Source organism: Mixophyes fleayi, unplaced genomic scaffold (assembly GCF_038048845.1).
Source record: "Mixophyes fleayi isolate aMixFle1 unplaced genomic scaffold, aMixFle1.hap1 Scaffold_29, whole genome shotgun sequence".
Classification (NCBI taxonomy): Eukaryota; Metazoa; Chordata; class Amphibia; order Anura; family Limnodynastidae; genus Mixophyes; species Mixophyes fleayi.
The window spans coordinates 1,761,253-1,783,205 of record NW_027446953.1 but is presented as its reverse complement, the minus strand read 5'-3'; positions in this window follow the sequence as shown (position 1 = coordinate 1,783,205).

Here is a 21,953-nt window from a genome sequence, read left to right as displayed (position 1 = left end):
GCCGGGTGAACTCCACTGGACTCGGACGCAGCGCAAAAGTCTCGCTGTCTGGCCCTGAGTCAGAATAGGAGGGCATGAGCATGGGAGTATATGGGGTCATGAGTGCACCACATGTCAGGTAGGAAACATTATAAAATTGCATGCTCGCCAATGAACATGTTTTGTATTATTGGATGCTGGCATTTAAGTATCTTGACTGTAGGCAAGAGGTTGAAAATAGACCATGTACCTTCTGTGTGATTTATTTAATAACAAGGTGCAATGAGCCATAAAGTGCTAAAACATAGCGGCCAAATTCAATGAGAAGTCCAGTGCATTAAGACGTCCAAAAGCGGCCAAATTGACTGCTAGGTGTTACAACACATTACTGCTGTTTGCACCATGTTATTAAATAAATCACACAGAAGGTACATGGTCTATTTTCAACCTCTTGCCTACAGTCAAGATACTTAAATGCCAGCATCCAATAATACAAAACATGTTCATTGGCGAGCATGCAATGCCAATTTCAGACCACGCAGGCTTACTAGACATGAATGGAAACAGCCTTAGCCTGGTTTCTTTCCTAACAGATAGCAAGGCAAAATGCATTTTTATTGCATAATTACAAGGTTGTTCCAACTTACAAATAAACCTAAGAACTATTAAAACAGGCACACACAATGCTACCAATCTTCTGATTATATACAAAGTAATGAGCAGACCTTTTAGGCCACTAGGAAGGATTATTTGGGAGAGTGATGGTTGTTTGAAGATGAATGCAACAGACAAAATGGGAAGCAATGAAGATGATGAGCAAGTACATGTAGAACTGCGGATCGGTGACCCACTTACATAAGTTTAAAGGTGAGAGATCGGAGGGCCACTCGCTGGCCTGGTAGGTAGGAAGCAGAGGAGGCTTGCGTTGCATTGCCGGAGCCAACCCACTGTATGGGTGGGAGGCGGAGGGGGAGGAGGGAGGATGATGTGGGAGGTGCTTCTCCGAGTTGGGGCCTCTGATTCTGTTGCCCGTTCTGGGACAGGTCCCACTGGCCAAGATCTCCCGCAGTGTGTCGATGGGCGAGCCGTTGACGTGCCACTCTGTAACACCCATCTGGCGCAAGTGGGAGCGTGCATGGCTCGACAGGCCCTTTCTGTTCTCAAAGAACTCGCCGCAGAACTCGCAGCGGACTTCTTCCGAACTTGGGGCTGAAGGAGGAGGGGATGACAAAAAAATTGCTGGCTTGACAAATGGAATGGGGTAACGGGGCAACAAAAGCTGCTCCATAAACTGATATCCAATGGGTGTTTTGATATAATGTGATGACAAGATGGCACTTAAATACCTTAAACAATATTGAACATCATATTACACATTTACACTGTTAAAAAGTAGTCTGGGCAACATAATGCATAATCAATTGAGGGTACAAGGTATACATGTCACCAACCCACAGAATAAGCAACCTTTGTATTGGCTGAGCCAATGTTCAGGCGATCTATTCACTAGGAACTAGTAACAAAAACACAAGAGGCACCAAGTTCCTTGTGCCTCAGTTAGGTCAATAGTTCCTAGCGAACAGATAGGCCTCATTTTTATCAATATTAGTTTAGCCACAAATTGGCTGCCTCTAATGTGTGTAGGGAGAATGAACACCATGGGTTTTTGCCTATAAAATGCAGTGCAAGCAAGGTGGTTTGTTGCAAATCCTGTTTAACCTGCATCTGTACATAATCACATGAAAATACAAAAGTACAATAGCCTGAACCAAACTAAACAATGCAAAACAGGAAAACTGCCAGCAACCAGAGCAAGGACGTGAAGCAGAGACTGAATAGTGAAGCCAAGATACTCAGCCAGGCCATGCAAGACAAAGCTTAGCAGAACAATTGCAGGTAGGGACGTTTTATTTGAATTTAACCATACAATCAATATCCTAAAGTAAAAAAGTCCTGATAGTTCTAAACATCTGAGAAAAAATAAATAAAATAAAATCTAGGTTACAGAAGAAGCTGGCACTTTCACTTGACACGTGAACTTAAAGAAACAAAAACAACACACTTTGTTCGCGTAGCCTACATATTTCCAATAGGTACAAGTGAATATTTATTCCGTTCACAAAATAGCTGCCTTCACTAAATAATTCCCTTCCATAAGAGTCGATAAGGTGTGCTCCATGAACCAGTATCTGTAAAATTAGTGATCAACTATTAGAAGATAGAAACTGCACACCGAAATCTAAAGCAGGGTCACAAAAGCACTATAGAAAGAGCTACTTGTTACAATGCTAGCAGTCAATGTAAGTTTTGAGCTTTTGTTTAGAATGTTTTGTAAAGGGATCACGTCTCATCAACGGTCTCATCACCCAGAGTACGTCTCCAGTAACACTTCAGATTGGTGCCCTGCATCATGAAGAGATATCGTTTTTAATCCTTCCGGTTACGACAAGTCCGATTGTCTTAGGCCTTCCATGGCTTCAGTGTCACTCTCCCCAGATTGACTGGCGCACCCCTCAAGTTACGTCTTGGGGGTTTGAATGTCACCATCGTTGCCTTTCCCAAGTTATTCCTCTCAAAGTACAGCAATCTTCCATCTCATCTACCTCACCGGGACTCCCTCCTCAGTATGCTTCATTTTCTGATGTGTTTGATAAAGCTCAGTCTGAACGTCTTCCTCCTCATCGTTCTTGGGATTGTCCGATCGACCTTCTACCTGGCAAGACTCCCCCCAGGGGCCGGGTCTATCCACTCTCGTTACCTGAAACTCAAGCCACATCTGAGTACATACAGGAGAACCTCCAGCGTGGGTTTATTCGACCTTCCACCTCTCCCGCTGGAGCTGGGTTCTTCTTCGTCAAAAAGAAGGATGGATCATTACGCCCTTGTATAGATTTTCGTGGACTCAATGCCATTACTATCAAGAATCGGTCCTTAGAGTCTCCATAATTTTTTTAAGGCACCCCTCCAAAATAATTACAGAGCAGTCCTGTTTTAGAAGTAGTTGGGTCAAAAAATTGTAATAAGTATTTAGGTCAGGACAGAAATGCTTATTTAGTTGTATGCAAAAATGCCCCCTCTGCATCCAGACACTCTGCCCTCTCTCACGCTGCCCCCTCTGCCCTCTGTCACGCTGTCCCCCCTCCTCTGCCACGCTGTCCCCCCTCCTCTGCCACGCAGTCCCCCCTCCTCTGTCACGCTGTCCCCCCTCCTCTGTCGCGCTGTCCCCCCTCCTCTGTCGCGCTGTCCCCCCTCCTCTGCCCTCTGTCACACTGTCCCCCCTCCTCTGCCCTCTGTCACGCTGTCTCCCTCCTGTCACGATGTCCCCCTCCACTGCCCCTCTCACGCTGTCCTCCTCCTCTGCCCACTGTCCCCCTCCTCTGCCCTCTGTCACGCTGTCTCCCTCCTGTCACGCTGTCCCCCTCCACTGCCCCTCTCACGCTGTCCCAGCTCCTCTGCCCTCTGTCACAGCTCCTCTGCCACGCTGTTCCCCTCCTGTCACGCTGTCACTCTGCTCTTTCCCCTCCTGTCACTCTGCTCTGTCCCCTCCTGTCACGCTCTCACTCTTCTCTGTCCCCTCCTGTCACGCTGTCACTCTGCTCTGTCCCCTCCTGTCACTCTCCTCTGTCCCCTCCTGTCACGCTGTCACTCTCCTCTGTCCCCTCCTGTCACGCTGTCACTCTGCTCTGTCCCCTCCTGTCACGCTGTCACTCTGCTCTGTCCCCTCCTGTCACGCTGTCACTCTGCTCTGTCCCCTCCTGTCACGCTCCTCTGCACTCTCTCACTTTACCCCTCTGCCGTGCGCCAGCTATAAAAAAATCAAACAGAAACACTTACCAATCTGCGCGGCGCCGGGACCCAGCATCCTCCTCTCTCACGCAGCAGCTGTCACTGATATGACAGCTGCGTGAGAGAGGAGGATGCTGGGTCCCGGCGCCGCGCGGATTGGTAAGTGTTTCTGTTTGATTTTTTTATGGCTGGCCCGCGGCACCCCTGGGAGCCGCGGCGCACAGTTTGGGAACCGCCGCACTAAGGTATTTACATGAGGGTATCACTAGGAACAGTTAACCCAATGATACTCTGCATTTTATTAAAATATATCCCTAAACATGTTGAGAAAAATAACCTTTTTGGAGAATGTACCTAGCAATATTTCTCTGGATAAACAAGGACCTTATGCCCATCCATTATATCCCATCTCTGGTGCTCTGATTTAAGCTTACCCCTCATATTTATAGGAGTACCTACATCCTCGTTTTTCCTCGGTTATCCATCTCCTCCCCTTATCAGTGACCTGTAAAATTACCTGCTCTTGAAATCCATCTTCTCAGAAGCTGCCATGTTTGGGTTATGCTATTCTGTCATGTTTTTTTTACAGAATGAAATGTATGTTTGTAATTTAACCCCTGCAAAAGAATATCTTAATGTGTAACGCTCAAAGCGTTCAGCAGTCCTAAACATAAATGTAAAAGACAGACCTAAATGGGTGTAGCCTTTCAAAAAATCATCTGCAACTGAAAAGATAGTAGGATTAATTCTGTTTGTTTACTGCAGTTTATCTCCTGTCCACAAACTGTAAGGGAATGCATCTAGAGACTGGGTGTACTTTCACCACACCAAATAATATATGGACTAAAATAAAGTAATTCAAGGGTACTTATCTGCATGTCCGCACATTGCAGCTTCCTCTCCCCGGATAAAAGAGGAGAGCTCCCTTCTTCTTGAAAGAGACGCTGTGTTCATATACTAATCACCCCATGGAGAGAGATTGCTCTCACGTTCACTCTGGCTGAGAGAACGAGACATCTTTTCTCTTCTGTTCTCTTTACTTTTGTGTTCTCCTCTCCATGTCTCTTTTTTCTTTCTTCCTATTACGCAAGAGATAAGTTCACAAGGCACTGGTGCAAAGCCTGACGTTGGCACAAGTGCGCCACAGGATATAGAATTTGGGTGTGCAAATACGCAGTGTGTTTGATCATTGGGGGGCCAAGTGGGTATGAGAATAAATGTAAAAAATATGTTTATTTAATTTAGTTACTTATAGCAGATAAATGGTTATTCATTTATGTTTCACCCAAACAGGAACTAGAGACCTTTCAACTCAATTTTACATCATGATGAAGCTGTTCAACAGGTGTAAGCACAGAGCGTGGAAACAGGGAAAGATGACACTGTTTAATAACAGGACAAGACGGCTTGTCACATAGATAATGATGACAAATGGCCCTGTCAAATAAATTAAATAGCCAATGTTTGGTGCTGAATTTAAATCTGGGTCAGGCAACTATTGACATTTGCTTTAGTAGTGGGACACACAGGATGCCTTGGCTCTATCGCAGCCTCTCTAACCAGAGCTCAGTTTTTTAACCCAATGAGAGAGTGAGAAAAGGCTTAATAGAGGAAATTAATCTAAAAATTGAATATAAAATAAAACTTGCAAAGCCATCATTAATGTAGGACTCTTAGGGGTCTGTTTACCAATCACTGCAACATATGAATGAAAATTTTCAATCCTCATCACATAGATGCGGATTGAAAAGTTTCTCATATGTATCAAAATATCAACACAGGAAAAGCCGTTCTGAAAAACGGCTGCTCCTGTGAAGATTAACACTTACCTTTCACTGAAATCTTCTCTTCTCCTCCGTCTGCGGTGCTGCTCACCCCTCTTTAAATTCCTGTGCGCATGCGCCGACCGATAAACTCGGGCATGCGCACAGAGATCCCCGAAGGAAGGAGCCTGAGGCATGTGACAGGGAGGGATCACATGATCCCTCCACACATGCGCTGTGCAGCTCTGCTCTTTGGAGCAGAGCTGTATTCAGTGAAACTTTTCAATCATGGTAATGTACGCCAGCTTCAGATGGCGTATCATGGCAATGTACGCCAGCTTCAGATGGCGAATCGTGGTAATGTACGCCAGCTTCAGATGGCGAATCGTGGTAATGTACGCCAGCTTCAGATGGCGAATCGTGGTAATGTACGCCAGCTTCAGATGGCGAATCGTGGTAATGTACGCCAGCTTCAGATGGCGCATCGTGGTAATGTACGCCAGCTTCAGATGGCGAATCGTGGTAATGTACGCCAGCTTCAGATGGCGTATCGTGGTAATGTACGCCAGCTTCAGATGGCGAATCATGGTAATGTACTCCAGCTTCAGATGGCGAATCATGGTAATGTACTCCAGCTTCAGATGGCGAATCATGGTAATGTACGCCAGCTTCAGATGGCGAATCGTGGTAATGTACGCCAGCTTCAGATGGCGAATCGTGGTAATGTACGCCAGCTTCAGATGGCGAATCGTGGTAATGTACGCCAGCTTCAGATGGCGAATCGTGGTAATGTACGCCAGCTTCAGATGGCGCATCGTGGTAATGTACGCCAGCTTCAGATGGCGAATCGTGGTAATGTACGCCAGCTTCAGATGGCGTATCGTGGTAATGTACGCCAGCTTCAGATGGCGAATCGTGGTAATGTACGCCAGCTTCAGATGGCGAATCGTGGTAATGTACGCCAGCTTCAGATGGCGTATCGTGGTAATGTACGCCAGCTTCAGATGGCGAATCATGGTAATGTACTCCAGCTTCAGATGGCGAATCATGGTAATGTACTCCAGCTTCAGATGGCGAATCATGGTAATGTACGCCAGCTTCAGATGGCGAATCGTGGTAATGTACGCCAGCTTCAGATGGCGAATCGTGGTAATGTACGCCAGCTTCAGATGGCGAATCGTGGTAATGTACGCCAGCTTCAGATGGCGAATCGTGGTAATGTACGCCAGCTTCAGATGGCGCATCGTGGTAATGTACGCCAGCTTCAGATGGCGAATCGTGGTAATGTACGCCAGCTTCAGATGGCGAATCGTGGTAATGTACGCCAGCTTCAGATGGCGAATCGTGGTAATGTACGCCAGCTTCAGATGGCGAATCGTGGTAATGTACGCCAGCTTCAGATGGCGCATCGTGGTAATGTACGCCAGCTTCAGATGGCGAATCGTGGTAATGTACGCCAGCTTCAGATGGCGTATCGTGGTAATGTACGCCAGCTTCAGATGGCGAATCATGGTAATGTACTCCAGCTTCAGATGGCGAATCATGGTAATGTACTCCAGCTTCAGATGGCGAATCATGGTAATGTACGCCAGCTTCAGATGGCGTATCATGGTAATGTACGCCAGCTTCAGATGGCGTATCGTGGTAATGTACGCCAGCTTCAGATGGCGAATCATGGCAATGTACTCCAGCTTCAGATGGCGTATCATGGCAATGTACGCCAGCTTCAGATGGCGAATCGTGGTAATGTACGCCAGCTTCAGATGGCGAATCGTGGTAATGTACGCCAGCTTCAGATGGCGAATCGTGGTAATGTACGCCAGCTTCAGATGGCGTATCGTGGTAATGTACGCCAGCTTCAGATGGCGAATCATGGTAATGTACTCCAGCTTCAGATGGCGAATCATGGTAATGTACTCCAGCTTCAGATGGCGAATCATGGTAATGTACTCCAGCTTCAGATGGCGAATCATGGTAATGTACTCCAGCTTCAGATGGCGAATCATGGTAATGTACTCCAGCTTCAGATGGCGAATCATGGTAATGTACTCCAGCTTCAGATGGCGAATCATGGTAATGTACGCCAGCTTCAGATGGCGAATCGTGGTAATGTACGCCAGCTTCAGATGGCGAATCGTGGTAATGTACGCCAGCTTCAGATGGCGCATCGTGGTAATGTACGCCAGCTTCGGATGGCGAATCATGGTAATGTACTCCAGCTTCAGATGGCGAATCATGGTAATGTACTCCAGCTTCAGATGGCGAATCATGGTAATGTACTCCAGCTTCAGATGGCGAATCATGGTAATGTACTCCAGCTTCAGATGGCGAATCATGGTAATGTACTCCAGCTTCAGATGGCGAATCATGGTAATGTACTCCAGCTTCAGATGGCGTATCATGGTAATGTACGCCAGCTTCAGATGGCGAATCATGGTAATGTACTCCAGCTTCAGATGGCGAATCATGGTAATGTACTCCAGCTTCAGATGGCGAATCATGGTAATGTACTCCAGCTTCAGATGGCGAATCATGGTAATGTACTCCAGCTTCAGATGGCGTATCATGGTAATGTACGCCAGCTTCAGATGGCGTATCGTGGTAATGTACGCCAGCTTCGGATGGCGTATCGTGGTAATGTACGCCAGCTTCAGATGGCGAATCGTGGTAATGTACGCCAGCTTCAGATGGCGAATCGTGGTAATGTACGCCAGCTTCAGATGGCGCATCGTGGTAATGTACGCCAGCTTCAGATGGCGAATCGTGGTAATGTACGCCAGCTTCAGATGGCGTATCGTGGTAATGTACGCCAGCTTCAGATGGCGAATCATGGTAATGTACTCCAGCTTCAGATGGCGAATCATGGTAATGTACTCCAGCTTCAGATGGCGAATCATGGTAATGTACGCCAGCTTCAGATGGCGAATCGTGGTAATGTACGCCAGCTTCAGATGGCGAATCGTGGTAATGTACGCCAGCTTCAGATGGCGAATCGTGGTAATGTACGCCAGCTTCAGATGGCGAATCGTGGTAATGTACGCCAGCTTCAGATGGCGCATCGTGGTAATGTACGCCAGCTTCAGATGGCGAATCGTGGTAATGTACGCCAGCTTCAGATGGCGTATCGTGGTAATGTACGCCAGCTTCAGATGGCGAATCGTGGTAATGTACGCCAGCTTCAGATGGCGAATCGTGGTAATGTACGCCAGCTTCAGATGGCGTATCGTGGTAATGTACGCCAGCTTCAGATGGCGAATCATGGTAATGTACTCCAGCTTCAGATGGCGAATCATGGTAATGTACTCCAGCTTCAGATGGCGAATCATGGTAATGTACGCCAGCTTCAGATGGCGAATCGTGGTAATGTACGCCAGCTTCAGATGGCGAATCGTGGTAATGTACGCCAGCTTCAGATGGCGAATCGTGGTAATGTACGCCAGCTTCAGATGGCGAATCGTGGTAATGTACGCCAGCTTCAGATGGCGCATCGTGGTAATGTACGCCAGCTTCAGATGGCGAATCGTGGTAATGTACGCCAGCTTCAGATGGCGAATCGTGGTAATGTACGCCAGCTTCAGATGGCGAATCGTGGTAATGTACGCCAGCTTCAGATGGCGAATCGTGGTAATGTACGCCAGCTTCAGATGGCGCATCGTGGTAATGTACGCCAGCTTCAGATGGCGAATCGTGGTAATGTACGCCAGCTTCAGATGGCGTATCGTGGTAATGTACGCCAGCTTCAGATGGCGAATCATGGTAATGTACTCCAGCTTCAGATGGCGAATCATGGTAATGTACTCCAGCTTCAGATGGCGAATCATGGTAATGTACGCCAGCTTCAGATGGCGTATCATGGTAATGTACGCCAGCTTCAGATGGCGTATCGTGGTAATGTACGCCAGCTTCAGATGGCGAATCATGGCAATGTACTCCAGCTTCAGATGGCGTATCATGGCAATGTACGCCAGCTTCAGATGGCGAATCGTGGTAATGTACGCCAGCTTCAGATGGCGAATCGTGGTAATGTACGCCAGCTTCAGATGGCGAATCGTGGTAATGTACGCCAGCTTCAGATGGCGTATCGTGGTAATGTACGCCAGCTTCAGATGGCGAATCATGGTAATGTACTCCAGCTTCAGATGGCGAATCATGGTAATGTACTCCAGCTTCAGATGGCGAATCATGGTAATGTACTCCAGCTTCAGATGGCGAATCATGGTAATGTACTCCAGCTTCAGATGGCGAATCATGGTAATGTACTCCAGCTTCAGATGGCGAATCATGGTAATGTACTCCAGCTTCAGATGGCGAATCATGGTAATGTACGCCAGCTTCAGATGGCGAATCGTGGTAATGTACGCCAGCTTCAGATGGCGAATCGTGGTAATGTACGCCAGCTTCAGATGGCGCATCGTGGTAATGTACGCCAGCTTCGGATGGCGAATCATGGTAATGTACTCCAGCTTCAGATGGCGAATCATGGTAATGTACTCCAGCTTCAGATGGCGAATCATGGTAATGTACTCCAGCTTCAGATGGCGAATCATGGTAATGTACTCCAGCTTCAGATGGCGAATCATGGTAATGTACTCCAGCTTCAGATGGCGAATCATGGTAATGTACTCCAGCTTCAGATGGCGTATCATGGTAATGTACGCCAGCTTCAGATGGCGAATCATGGTAATGTACTCCAGCTTCAGATGGCGAATCATGGTAATGTACTCCAGCTTCAGATGGCGAATCATGGTAATGTACTCCAGCTTCAGATGGCGAATCATGGTAATGTACTCCAGCTTCAGATGGCGTATCATGGTAATGTACGCCAGCTTCAGATGGCGTATCGTGGTAATGTACGCCAGCTTCGGATGGCGTATCGTGGTAATGTACGCCAGCTTCAGATGGCGAATCGTGGTAATGTACGCCAGCTTCAGATGGCGAATCGTGGTAATGTACGCCAGCTTCAGATGGCGCATCGTGGTAATGTACGCCAGCTTCAGATGGCGAATCGTGGTAATGTACGCCAGCTTCAGATGGCGTATCGTGGTAATGTACGCCAGCTTCAGATGGCGAATCATGGTAATGTACTCCAGCTTCAGATGGCGAATCATGGTAATGTACTCCAGCTTCAGATGGCGAATCATGGTAATGTACGCCAGCTTCAGATGGCGTATCATGGTAATGTACGCCAGCTTCAGATGGCGTATCGTGGTAATGTACGCCAGCTTCAGATGGCGAATCATGGCAATGTACTCCAGCTTCAGATGGCGTATCATGGCAATGTACGCCAGCTTCAGATGGCGAATCGTGGTAATGTACGCCAGCTTCAGATGGCGAATCGTGGTAATGTACGCCAGCTTCAGATGGCGAATCGTGGTAATGTACGCCAGCTTCAGATGGCGTATCGTGGTAATGTACGCCAGCTTCAGATGGCGAATCATGGTAATGTACTCCAGCTTCAGATGGCGAATCATGGTAATGTACTCCAGCTTCAGATGGCGAATCATGGTAATGTACTCCAGCTTCAGATGGCGAATCATGGTAATGTACTCCAGCTTCAGATGGCGAATCATGGTAATGTACTCCAGCTTCAGATGGCGAATCATGGTAATGTACTCCAGCTTCAGATGGCGAATCATGGTAATGTACGCCAGCTTCAGATGGCGAATCGTGGTAATGTACGCCAGCTTCAGATGGCGAATCGTGGTAATGTACGCCAGCTTCAGATGGCGCATCGTGGTAATGTACGCCAGCTTCGGATGGCGAATCATGGTAATGTACTCCAGCTTCAGATGGCGAATCATGGTAATGTACTCCAGCTTCAGATGGCGAATCATGGTAATGTACTCCAGCTTCAGATGGCGAATCATGGTAATGTACTCCAGCTTCAGATGGCGAATCATGGTAATGTACTCCAGCTTCAGATGGCGAATCATGGTAATGTACTCCAGCTTCAGATGGCGTATCATGGTAATGTACGCCAGCTTCAGATGGCGAATCATGGTAATGTACTCCAGCTTCAGATGGCGAATCATGGTAATGTACTCCAGCTTCAGATGGCGAATCATGGTAATGTACTCCAGCTTCAGATGGCGAATCATGGTAATGTACTCCAGCTTCAGATGGCGTATCATGGTAATGTACGCCAGCTTCAGATGGCGTATCGTGGTAATGTACGCCAGCTTCGGATGGCGTATCGTGGTAATGTACGCCAGCTTCAGATGGCGAATCATGGTAATGTACTCCAGCTTCAGATGGCGAATCATGGTAATGTACTCCAGCTTCAGATGGCGAATCATGGTAATGTACTCCAGCTTCAGATGGCGAATCATGGTAATGTACTCCAGCTTCAGATGGCGTACATTAACATGATTTAAAACGAAGTATCGGTCTTTGGTACATAGCGCTACTGAGCACTTCTGATACACTGTTATGGGGAGTGCTCAGTAAACCGATGAGAGATGCAAAGCAGCAGATATCTGAGATATCTGCTGCGATGCTGCAATAATACATAGTAATTTAGTGGTAAATCCCCGAAAACTGTTGTTTTCGGGAATTTACCTCTAAATTACAGGGGAGAGATCTTTGATAAATAGGCCCCTAAGCCCTTTAGGACCTTTATTTTTGTCTGATACCGGCAGCTTTACAGTTTTTTGCAAAAGAAAAATGGATGTGGGGTTGGCCTATTGTTTATGTAGAACACATTTTCTGGATAATTATAAAGGGCATCACCTCTAATCCATGGATATCTTGTGGACTGCAAAAGTGTTTGGAATGAGGAATCATGGCACCAGGGACAGATATGAGAACATTTATTTTGGAAACAAGCACCATCAACTTCAGTTTTGAAATAGTGAGAAACTTTGTGACATATATCATAGCTTTGTTCCATTTCTGGTGGATTTCACATAGGTTAGCTGAAACGAAGCGATCCCATTGCAACATGGCTTATCCTGCTTTGACTTTCCTGAGTAGATGTGATTTCTGATAACACCACCAATATTGTTAGAGCATTACAGTGGGGGGAATTCCATCACATTCCCTGTTTTGCTCACACAATCAACTTGGTGGTAAAGAACTTTTTAAAAAATGACAATGATATGCAGGAGATGCTGTCTGTGTCCTGTAATATTTAGGGTAATTTTCGGGATTCTGCAACAACATGTAGGAGAATGCAGCAGCTGCAAGAAGAATAGAATTTAGGGGTAAAGTACTTTATTCCAGCGCAGTGGAGAATACTTTCTGTGTTGTGCAAGGTGCTGAAACAACTCAAAGTAGTCACCTGTGAAGTGAGTTCAGACACTGATAGCTTGAGCAAAGTGATTCCCTTAATTAGACTTTCAGAAAAGCAGCTTGAGAAACTGAAGAAGGAGATGAAACAAGGCAAAAACGCAAAGTGTGTTGGACCCTGATATTTCTATGCAGCTTCTGTATATAAAAGTAAAATTTTACCTCCCACATTGGTAGTTCAGATGTCACATTCGAGTAGTTTGTTTTCATGTCTGCATTTATTTTATCTACCTTGTATGTCCCTGTTTAGGATTTGTTTTCCCCACTGCCCGGTGGGTGCTGTGGAGCACTGTGGTGCCTTATAAAGCAACAATAATAATATATTATTATTAAAATATTATAACAACACAGTGGCTCAGTGGTTAGCACTTCAGCCTTACAACACTGGGGTCATGAGTTCAATTCCTGACCATGGCCTTATCTGTGTGGAGTTTGTATGTTCTCCCTGTGTTTGCGTGAGTTCCCTCTGGGTGCTCCGGTTTCCTCCAACACTCCAAAAACATACTGGTAGGTTAATTGACTGCTAACAAATTGACCCTAATCTGTGTGGGTGTCTCTGTATGTGTGTATGTTAGGGAATTTAGACTGTGAGCCCCAATGGGGCAGGCACTGATGTGAATGAGTTCTCTGTACAGCGCTGCGGAATTAGTGGCGCTATATAAATAAATGGTGATGATGATGATGATATATTAGCATGACGCCATACTGTGGTTTAGGCACAGTTTATGCACCTGTAATGTGTAAGTGAATACCACTGAAAATTTTGGTTAACAGTGTCCATGAAATGGAGTTAAACAATATTATATTTTGCATTTTTATAGTTTATCTTACTTGCAAACACATGTTATAGCATGCATACGTGTCAGTCATCACTATCAGTCGGCACCTGTTCAGTAGCTGGTGCAAGGGATACGCTACAAAACACGTACCTCAGAGATGCCCAGAGCTTGAATCAGATGAATGTGGGTGCGCTGTACCTCGGCACCCCTTACTGTATATCTCCTATATGCGCTCACCCCTACCATCCCCCAATCTGCCCTTTCAGTCGCAGGCAGTCAGTAGTGTCATTTGCATCTGGACATGAATTAGAGGTATTTGCATTCACTGGTGTAAGGTCCATTTGTGGTGGTCGAGTACTGATGGGAAATCCTTCCCTTAACTTGTCCTCCAGACACGAGTCAGGTTCTTTTCTGTTCGGATATCCGGTGGTCAGGAGATAAATACTTCAATGAAAGGGACAAGGATTGATCAAACAACTTGGGTTTATTGAGAATGCGGTAAGGATAGTTTTGGTAAGACACCGCACCACTGATCCCTTCAGCTCCATAGTAATGACAAAATAATGCGTCTGGTCAGCATAGAGCACAATAGCATTTAACATATAACATACACCTGATAAGTATAAGGCACAATAGCGATAACATCTACAATGCACATTGTCTAATAAGGCACACTGGTAATCACAGGTACTACTTTCAAGTTAACAATATCTGACTGGTGATGATGCAAGAACCATCAATAATAACCCATCAAGACTCTAACGGTCACTACCGCGCCCACTAGAGGGCTACTTCCAATTCAAGCGTTTGGGCTACCATGCTATTCCCTATGGGTCTTGCGCCCTGCTCTTAGCATCTACTGCAGGGTTAACTTGAATCGCAGCGGTACCGCTAACGCTGAATGTCACACCTTCTATATCAATAGATAAACTCTTAGGTAAATCACATAACATTAACATCCATCTAAAACATTTGGTGCACCAATATTATCCCCGGTAACGTTACCATATTTTACACTCAGTCCTGGGCTGACCTGTGCACAGGAATTTGGTAGTGTTCCAATGTCCTGCAGAGGTTTCCATCAAGGGTTAAGTATTATAGTAGAAAGCAGGGCTGTTGCTCAGTTCAGCCACAAGATGGCGCTGTTCTCCAACAGTCAATGAATCTCTATCAGCACATGTGCTCTGCAACAGTGGATAGTGTGCAGATATCAGCACACACAGGATATAGCTGAAACGACAGTCTTAATTGTTCCCTGCAGCCCGTGTAAAGGTATGCTCTGGGGGAAAAACTCTCACAAAGGGAATAGTATCCTTCCTTGTACAAGAATGCAATGGCAGTTTTGGGTAGATTCTCTCAACACTCTTCCCTCTGACACTGGGGTGTGTGCAATACACTGCAGGCTAGGGTTTTACCTTGAGAGGGTTCTGTAGTTAGTGGAGACTATCTTTGCGCCCCGCTGCGTGTCCCCAGCTGTTCTCCGTCCGCTTTGCTGGCAATGTCACCAGTTCTGGCAGCAGCTTATCTTCTCTCTGTTCGGCTGCACATCCTCCCCCTTGTTCCTTCTACCATGCTGCTCTCTCTTTCTTCTCCTTCCTGCACATCCTCTTCCTTTTACTCCCCCAGCCAATTAGGGCCTTCATCCTCCTCCTGTCAATCACTCCTGGGCACAAGTTTTCAGGAGCACAATTAACCCTTTGTAGCCCTGCGTTTTAAAGCCGTTTATGCACTCCTCTGTGCTGTTCAACAGGGCTTTGGGGCACCACACATTTCTCAGCATGTGCAGAGCAATTTCACTAAAGATATGGCATGTAACAAGACTTATGTCTGAAGATAAATCAGATCCTCTATGTTTGTCTGCATACTCCGCAGTGCTTTACAGTTGGGAATGGTGGTAGAAAAGAAAATTTTAACCGGTATCTGTTGGCTGAAAGACTTCAATGAGTACAGTACATAAACATATTTTGATAGTACATCTTAGTTGTATACAGTTCTTCTGTGATAGATACTGACAGCATACGTATCATTTTTAATTCAAGGACTATGTCATGTTGGGGATCCCTATCAGCCGGTATTGACTCCTACCCAGTAGTGGGTGCAAAAGATACGGCTGAGACCAAGCATACTTACGGGAAGCACAGGACTTGAATTGGCCACCCCTGAGTGAAGGCGCCCTTACTGTACATGGCCTACGTTAGGACCCCCCCTCTCTCATTCCTCCTCTCAACTCTTAGGCAGTCATAAGTGTCAGTTTGGTGTGGATATGAATTGCCTGCAGTTGTGCTCATTGGTGTAATGTCCATTTCTGTGCATGCACAGATTGGAATCACACAAGGTACGCTATGCAAATTAATCAGCCCAACAAGGCTCATAAGATGGGAATGGTCAGTTCTGAAGATACATCTGTGGATGAATACTGGTCTAGGTCCGCTCTGCTTTAACAGACAATACATTGCAGAATACGTCCAATGCATATGTGAAATATAAAGTCACAAAAGATGGCACAGAAAAAAAAACTGTTCAGTGATTGTCCCCTGTTAGTAATATAATTTTTTTATTTTTTTTTAACATAACATTAATTTATTAGCGATTTTCTTAATGTCTACGGCACATAAAATGCATTTTCACAGTTGCTCCTGATAGCAAACACATGTTCTAACATGCCTACACGGCTGTCATCACTATCACTCTGAGATTAGTCTAGACCTGTAGCTGATGCAAGTGATACCACTGAAAAACACGTACCTTAGAGATGCCCAAAGCTTTAATCGGATGCTGCTGCTGCGCCCATTGCTCTCCCTGTTTCTCCCCTGAAATTTTAGGCTGTTGTAAGGGTCCTTTACACTCAAAGATGATTTGGACATGCTGCGCTCTGTGGCGTATGGTTTGTTTATGAGCATGTGCAGTGTTTTACGCAAAATGCGGCACATATCGCCATTTACGCTCCTTGTTTAATCACCTGGTCTGTGTGATTTTGCACTGTTGGTGCAGTAACATACTCCTACCAGAGGTGTCGCTGTATGCTAATCTTTTGCCATTCATTAACAAGGGGAGAAGGTTAAGTCTTGCTAGTGAGGGAAAAATGGCAATGGTACAACAGCAGCACTTCTGGTATGCCAGAGGTACTGCAGGCCTGATACAAATAATAACAGAGTCCAAACATAGTCCAGCAGACGGGCGCTGCATAGGCCAAGGGAGATGCTGCAGTAAAGACGGAGTCAGATCCTGACAACAAGCAGGGCCAATGCATTTTATGGGGCCATTTCCATGGAACAAATACTGGGTTATGAAGAGGCTAAGTTAATGCATGCACTTGATCAGGGTACTTTGAGGTATGGGGTAGAGAATTCTGACAACATGTCACAACTGAGCCTAAATGGGCCGTTCCTGGATCATTGGCCTTTGGAGTTAGGGGATTGATAGTGGATCGAGACCCTAAAATATAGGTGAGTTAAATTTTCATTCCTGCTATTTGGAACATTCGTCTCATTTGGATGCAGAATTCACACATTTCTCTGGTAGAATTTGGTATTAAAAGTTCCATGCAATATTATCTACTCCTATCCCAAACACACCACAGAGCAGAATCAATTGACACCATTGTCTCAATTTTATTTATAAATTGACAACCCACTCTACATCAGGCCCTGTATCTTTGGAACTATACACCTCTGCAAAACAATATAATCTGCTGTAAAATTCCACCACAACTTCACTCATATCTATCCCCAAACTATGGAAGGAGAAGCACAGTACATTCTAAATGTCACAATATATTTATAAAAAGGTGGATCCCTATTGTCAGCCACAATTTGCATCAGGAACTGCCGCAAGATGGTATGGTCTTTGATGATGGATGCTTGCAGGTCGCGGCCCTCTGTTCTGCTTTCTGGCATGATGGAGAGAGTAACCATGTAAAAGGCAGCAGAAGGGAATAACAACAATCTGGGGTCTGGTGCATGAGTGCTTTAGCCAGATGCCTAACCTTAATACAATAGAGTTATCAGTAGCCAGCTGTGATTAAAACCAGGAGTTCCAACGGGCTTGTGACAGTACCCCCATCCCCATAAGGGTGGATACTGAACATGTGACAGATGCCAAAATGATTTGTTGGGTATTTTTTTATGGAACAGTTTGACATGGTGGGGGGCATGTACATCAAATGCATAACGCAGTAGCCCTCCTCAGGACCTTAACATTAATTAGAAATTGTAAAGTTAATTTGGAGATTAAGAACGTGTCATATTCCTATTAAGTTTGTACCAAAATGGGAGTTGGAGGTTTGTTGAAAGTAGAGAATTGATTAATGTCAAGAGGTTATAATAGAGAGACATGAAAGACATTGGACCCATCCTCCCATCTAAGAACTATCTGGAAAAGGGTCCACACCACATTGCTTCAGGCCTCTTTTCGATCAAAATTTTTTGCAGACCGCCATCACAGGAACTGTTCTCTCCAAGTAGGTCACAAGGTCTGGCTTTCCATCTGGAAAATTAGGCTCAAACAACCCTGCAAAAAACTTGGACCTAGGTTCATTGGACCATTTGCTATAGTCAAAAAGGTTAATTCCGTTGCCTTTAAGCTGAAACTTCCACATTCATTAAACATCCTGAATACGTTTCATTGTTCACTTTTGAAACCTGTTACCTCCTCTAGCAAGTTTAGGTTCCATGAGCCACAAAAACTCCGGGCAGTTAACGTGCATGGACGTCATGAATATGTTGTGGAGAAGATCCTTAATGCTAAGAAAGTCCATGGAAAAAAACATTTCTTGGTTCATTGGAAAGGCTATGGCCCAAAAGAACGCTCTTGGGTTCCTCAATGACGCCTGCACGCTGATAAACTTCTTAGAGAATTCTTTAAACAGTTCCCTGGGAAACCTGGATGTTGGGGTTCCTTGACTCCTCCTGAAGGGGGCATACTGTCACGAGCCGCTGTGGTGCCGAGCCGAGTGATTCGCTTCTGCCACTGGGTTGCGTCCTGCCCGTCGTCATGATGACCAGGATGTCACTTCCGTTTGCCATAGTGACGACCAGGATGCTCTGTAATTCATTGCTGTGACCCGGCCAGCTGGGCAGCCGGGCGAGTGCACAAATTGTAGATAATTATTATCCTGCTAGGGTTTATCCTCCCTCTTGTGCCTTCCTGTTTTTGTTTTGGCCCTTTCATGTATTTAAGGCAGGGAGGGCTTAGCCTCCCTGCCGGTTATTGCGTCCACTGCCTGTGTGTGCTGACCTGCTTGTTTCCTGACAATCCTGATTGATTCTTCGTTGTGACCTTGCCTAAACTCTTGGACTTTGCCTGATTGCCTGTCGCCCTGACCTTTTGTCTGGATTTTGGATATTGCTTCTATGCCTGTGACCCTGACATGTGCCTGAATTTTGGACCTGCTTGATTGCTGCCAGCCCTAACCTTTCGGCCTGTATTCTGACCCTTCTCCTGGCCACAATTCCGCCACCCAGATCTGGCCCCGACCTCGGCCTCCAGTCTCCCAGTTACCTTATTCTACACCGCGGTTATCCTGATATCATAGAGATAAGTTTTGGGGGCATCCGAGTACTGGAAAACGTGTACAGTTCTATGGGAAAGGTGGCTGCTATAGGTGAAGACGTCTACTAGCTTGGTTCAAGTTCTTGATTAGTTCTTTCAGTTAGCCAGTTGGATTGGGGATGATAGGCAGAAGAAAAATTAAGCTTAATGCCTATGTTCTTAGAGAGCAGCCCTCCAGAATTTGGATCCAATTTGGGTTCCATGATCAGACACAATTTCTTGCGGGCGTCTATGTACCAGTGAATAGCCTGGGTGGAAGCAGAAGGAAGGCCTTTGAGAGGTACAAAATGAAGCTGCCCTGGAAAAAAAAATCTGCAATGACCCAATTAATGGTTCAGCCCTTAGACGGAGGAAAGTCTGTGGTAAAATCCATGGATAAATGGCGGTCTGGGACTGGCAAACAAGAGTAGACTGAAAGGCTTCTGTCAAGGTACGGTCACAAATCGGATTCTGAATGCGACTAGTTGCTTGTATTGGCACAACTGAACTAGGAAGCACATAGTCTAGCACACCTCTGGTATTCATGAGGGACCCTTGCAAGGAGGTATGGGCTTTGCATCAATGGATGTGCAGGACGCGGTTCTCCAAGGCAGTCACTAGCAAAGTAGTTGGCGAATGAAGATTAGTCAGACAAGCCGAGTCAAATCCTGCAGCGAGCTACAAGAGGTGAATCCAAAGGATGGTCAGGGAAGCCAAAGTTAGCTCCAGGACAATATGACAAGAACCAAAATGAAATCCAGGGGTAGTCAGAGCCAAAGCCAAGTAAGTAACCAGAATAACACAGGAGCTGCAACAGGAGGTAGCAGAAAGTAATTTGGATGCTGGAGTAGAGGTGAAGACCTGATACTCTTGCACCTAAATGGTGGCAGAGCCATAACTAAATAGAAGCCAGAGGACCCTGATTGTCTCGGGCACTGACCACCCTCAGCTGGGCCCAAGACAACCATATTTGCGTTACTGAGCATGCAAACCGAGGTGCCGGGACAGTCGGGAAAGATAGCCTCCCATTGGCTAGAAAGATATAGGCAGCCGTCCCTGCATAACAAGGAATGTGTGGGGATGGCACTTGAGAGGTACCGTGTGATGGACGCATATGGTACATACTGAGATGAATTTCTCCACACCCAGATGGAGGGATGGCCACCAATCAAGAAGCATTAGCCCAATGCAGCAATTTGGGACGTAATGCAGGTGGAATGTAGGTTTTGCCAGGAGGAAATTTGCAGAACGAAGTAGGTGTAACTGCTAGAATTCTTCAAGGATCCAAGATGAATTTATTCTTCACAAAAGATCCCTTATCAGAGAAATTAAAAGATTGTAAAAGTGCACCAGTCTTCTTGCTTTATGGGCCTGGACTGTAGGTATGATATCAAAAAGAGAAAAAAATAATGACCATCTTGCCTAACAGGGGTTTAAGCACTGTGCAGAATTTTTTTTATAGTTTGTGTAGTCACTGGAAATTCCTTCAAGTTCCAACTCGATAGCTAACAACTCCTTGTCACCTATACCATAATTGTTCTCTGCAGGTGAAAGTTTGTGGGAGAAGAAGCCACAGGGGTGAAGCTTCCCAGAAAATGCCTATTAAGACAAGACTGCCAAGGCTGCCAAGAGGAATTTAGAACCCAGTACAGCAACTTAATGGGGCCCCCCTTATAGTTGAGCATGACAAAAAATTGGGAGTAGGTGTGGTCATACAACTGGGGGCGTAGCTATGCATCACTGGGGCGTGGCTAGCCAGTGAAAGCGTTAGGCCACCCTTCTACAGAAAAAAAAACTGCATTGTTGTGTACACCATTGGCAGAAGGGTGCAGTGCCCACTCGCCCCAGCACTCCTGATTTTCAGGACATCTAGCACCATAGTGTAGTATATAAAGAATGTAGTGTGTACATAAAGAGTTCACAGTCTTGGCCTGCACCTTACATTGGGCAGAACAGTTACCAAAAATTGGGATTGTCCCACTAGAATCAGAACAATTCACAGACTGTCCTGCTCTCTCCTACCTGTTCTTGTCACTTTCACCTCCTGTGGCTGCAGGTTTCTTTTGTTGCGGCTTGTATGGGTCCTGAAATGTTGGGGGCCCTATTTGGAAAAAAAAATGGATACATTTAGAAAATTCCAACCAGCCCTGGCGTTAAATCAATAGAACCCACAATTAATAATTAGGCCTCCTCCAGCCCCAACATTAAAATAATAGTATTCACATTTAATAAATAAACCTATTTCCCTCTCTCCAAACAGCCCCAGCAATAAATTAATAGTATTTACATTTCATAAATATAGCTATTTCCCACAACCATCACTGCCATTAAATAATTCATAGTCACATTTAATAAAGAGACTGCATTCTTCCCAAACTCACCCCCACATTCAATAGCCCCCAAACCACCCCATCTTAAATTAAGTCTCCACTATTACATTGCCCCACCATCACCCCACAAACAAAATAGCACCCATTAATTAGCCACATCTACCTCACACACACTACATTGCCACAAGCCCCCTGTGCCATCATATACAAACACTACCACAAGCCCTCTGTGCCATCACACACACACACATTACTGTGCCCCTTCATCACAACCACATTGTGCCCCCTTATGATCACACTTCACCCTCCATACTGCTTTTCCCCCTTCACCTGGCTCCCCATCTTCATCACTCTGTGCCATGCTGCTCCCCCCACCTTCATCACTCTGTGTCATGCTGCTCCCACCTTCATCACTCTGTGCCATGCTGCTTACCCCCCTTCGTCACTCCGTGCCATGCTGCTTCCCCCACCTTCATCATTCTATGCCATGCTGCTCTCCC